This window comes from Brachyhypopomus gauderio, chromosome 6, assembly GCF_052324685.1.
Source record: "Brachyhypopomus gauderio isolate BG-103 chromosome 6, BGAUD_0.2, whole genome shotgun sequence".
NCBI classification, from domain to species: domain Eukaryota; kingdom Metazoa; phylum Chordata; class Actinopteri; order Gymnotiformes; family Hypopomidae; genus Brachyhypopomus; species Brachyhypopomus gauderio.
The window spans coordinates 4,649,695-4,652,214 of record NC_135216.1 but is presented as its reverse complement, the minus strand read 5'-3'; the positions used below and the strand labels follow the sequence as shown (position 1 = coordinate 4,652,214).

At 36.9% G+C, this 2,520-nt stretch overlaps 1 long non-coding RNA gene across 1 annotated transcript; it reads right to left on the bottom strand.

Moving 5' to 3' along the window:
* Nucleotides 1-490: 490 nt before the first annotated feature.
* Nucleotides 491-2,089, bottom strand: LOC143516541 (uncharacterized). The gene is made up of 3 exons (XR_013131731.1): nucleotides 1,912-2,089; nucleotides 1,441-1,542; nucleotides 491-922 (listed from the first exon to the last, which is right to left on the bottom strand). It is a non-coding gene; the product is annotated as an uncharacterized LOC143516541 (long non-coding RNA).
* Between the last annotated feature and the right edge of the window lie 431 nt (nucleotides 2,090-2,520).

Here is a 2,520-nt window from a genome sequence, read left to right as displayed (position 1 = left end):
AATGATTACAAGTAATCAGTAAACATTCTGATCTCAGACCAGCTGCTTGACCTTTTTTATATTGAGTATATTTATTTTATATTTAATATATTTATATCTATTAGCTCGGCTTTTTCTGAACCTTGTCTTATTTCACAATGTTTGACTAGTTTGCCAGTACCTGTAATATCTGTCTGGCTCTGCAGTTACCACAAAATCTTAGCCAAGGCAAAAGTAGAAGCCATAAGGTAATTACAGGTTGAAGACATGTTCTGTTTGATTAGAGATATGCTAGTATTTAGTGCCAGGTACCATATGTCAATGAGAGTGATTTATGGATTTGCAGAGAAAATCCAGTGTAAGTAGAAGCAAGAAGAGGTCTCCTCGAGGCACACAGATTGTTGCTATCCTAGATAGTTATGTTGTCATGTTGTGTGTAAAACAAATGTAATATATGGTTTTTGACATATATGTGATGGGCAGGGAGTGCAAAATAAAATGGAAGTGATCATGCCAAGTCTCAGAGGATAAGGAGGTTTTAATGCACACATTGCACAAAACCAAAAACCCGTGACACGATCCGAATTAAGGATATAATATCCAGCAGTCAACTGGTACAAAGACAAGACATATATAGACAATGACATATATCGACCGTCAGGTGAGGCGGATCATAGGCCCCGCCCACCTATGGGACAAACACAACGCAACAACAAGACAACTGCCACTGTAAACGGGGCGACCAGCAGGGGGCCCGCCGTGACAAAACAGTTAAAGTCACATACATTTTCATAATTTGTGGTGAAGATACACAGGATCAATGCAATTTGTCCAAGTTGCCAGTGGGCAATGGAAAAAACTCAGTTGCAATCACGTTCAGTTTAACTGGTGCAACATCCTCCCAAACACGCAGACCCAGACATCTCAGTTTTCCGATATACAACTGAGAGAGAGAGAGAGAGAGAGAGAGAGAGAGATTAAAAAAATATTAAGTTTAGAAAACTAGGAAATATATAGGAATAGTTGGCAAAGGCCACTATTCCTTAATTGTACAACAGAACCTCTCTAAAGATAGCTCAAACACATATTCGAATCAAGGTTTTCACTTGCTTGGTCTACAATAACGTGTAGATACATGTCACATTACATTAACCAGTTATTGGACACAAGTGGAGGTATTATAATACTTACTTAGGGAAGTAGCTAAGCTTTCTAATGATATATGGTATATTAGGTGTGAAATGGCTGTCATGGTGATATGGAATGGCATTGTGTTTATTGCACATTTTCAACACCATAACAGCAGTAACATAGCTTGGCAAGGGCTGTTAGATGAACAATAAACTGAGAAATAGTATATTCATTACTGCACAAACTGGAGAAGCAAAATGAATCTTGAATCTTAGAAACCTGAAAAATTTGCAATGCAATGGATTTTGTGACTAATATATTTACACATACCACAATATCAAGATTCCGTCCTCTTACAATTTGGGTTCGATATGTCAGGGGGTTAAAAATAGTAAAGGTCTGTTGAGTCTTCTCCTCAACAGCATCCTTTACCTGAAATCAAACATAACCAAAAACAGTATAAAGTCAGGTCACAATCTACACTGGAGCATTGTCATGTTTTATCTTTTATATTCATTATCTTATTCTACATTGTTTAATTCCTTTCTTGATGTGTACTTAATATTCATACTTTTATGTCCACCTTCTACAGATCTTACTTCTACAGTCAATGCAGCAGTGATGTGGAAGTTTGGAATATGTGTTTTTTTGTGGCCATTGGGATAGATAAATAACAGTAACTTAGTAACTATTAAAATATGCACATTAAAATTATATATTTTTAATTAAATAATTGATAACTCAAGGTTAATCACTCAGTTAAACAAGCATAGTGCAAAGAAAATAAATGATGTCACTAACCTTACGGCAGAGGTCCTTCACATCTTCATCAGCATCTACCCATTTGCTCCATCCTCCAGGTACAGAAGTCATCGTGCTTCAGTAGTGATGTGTTCGTTCGGCTCAGTAAAACTTTTCTCAGAGAGACAGAATGCCTGTTGCAACCGTGGAAGACTTGCTGAAATGCTTCCCTATTTATTCATACAAAACTACCTAGAGTGACGACACAAATATGACGTACTATTGCAACATCACTCAGAGGACTGGTCTTCTGATATATCTCTGACCAATAATGTGGTTACTCTAGTGAGTGTGTCAATCCTGGCCCCGCCCACGCATGCTTGTCAGACCTGTTTCGGGTTCTTTTCTTGTGTTTCTATCCAGATGTTTTATGTCAGTCCCTGATTTATTTAGCAGGAGTCGAAAGTTGAACCTCCGGTTCATTGTCTCGAGTTGTTTCAAGAGTACACTACCGTTCAAAAGTTTGGGGTCACTTAGAAATGTTGTTATTTTTGAAAGAAAAGCAGTTTTTTTTTTCAATTTAGCTAACATTAAATGCATCAAAAATACACTCTATACATTATTAATGTGGTAAATGACTATTCTAGCTGTAAACATCTGGTTTTTAAT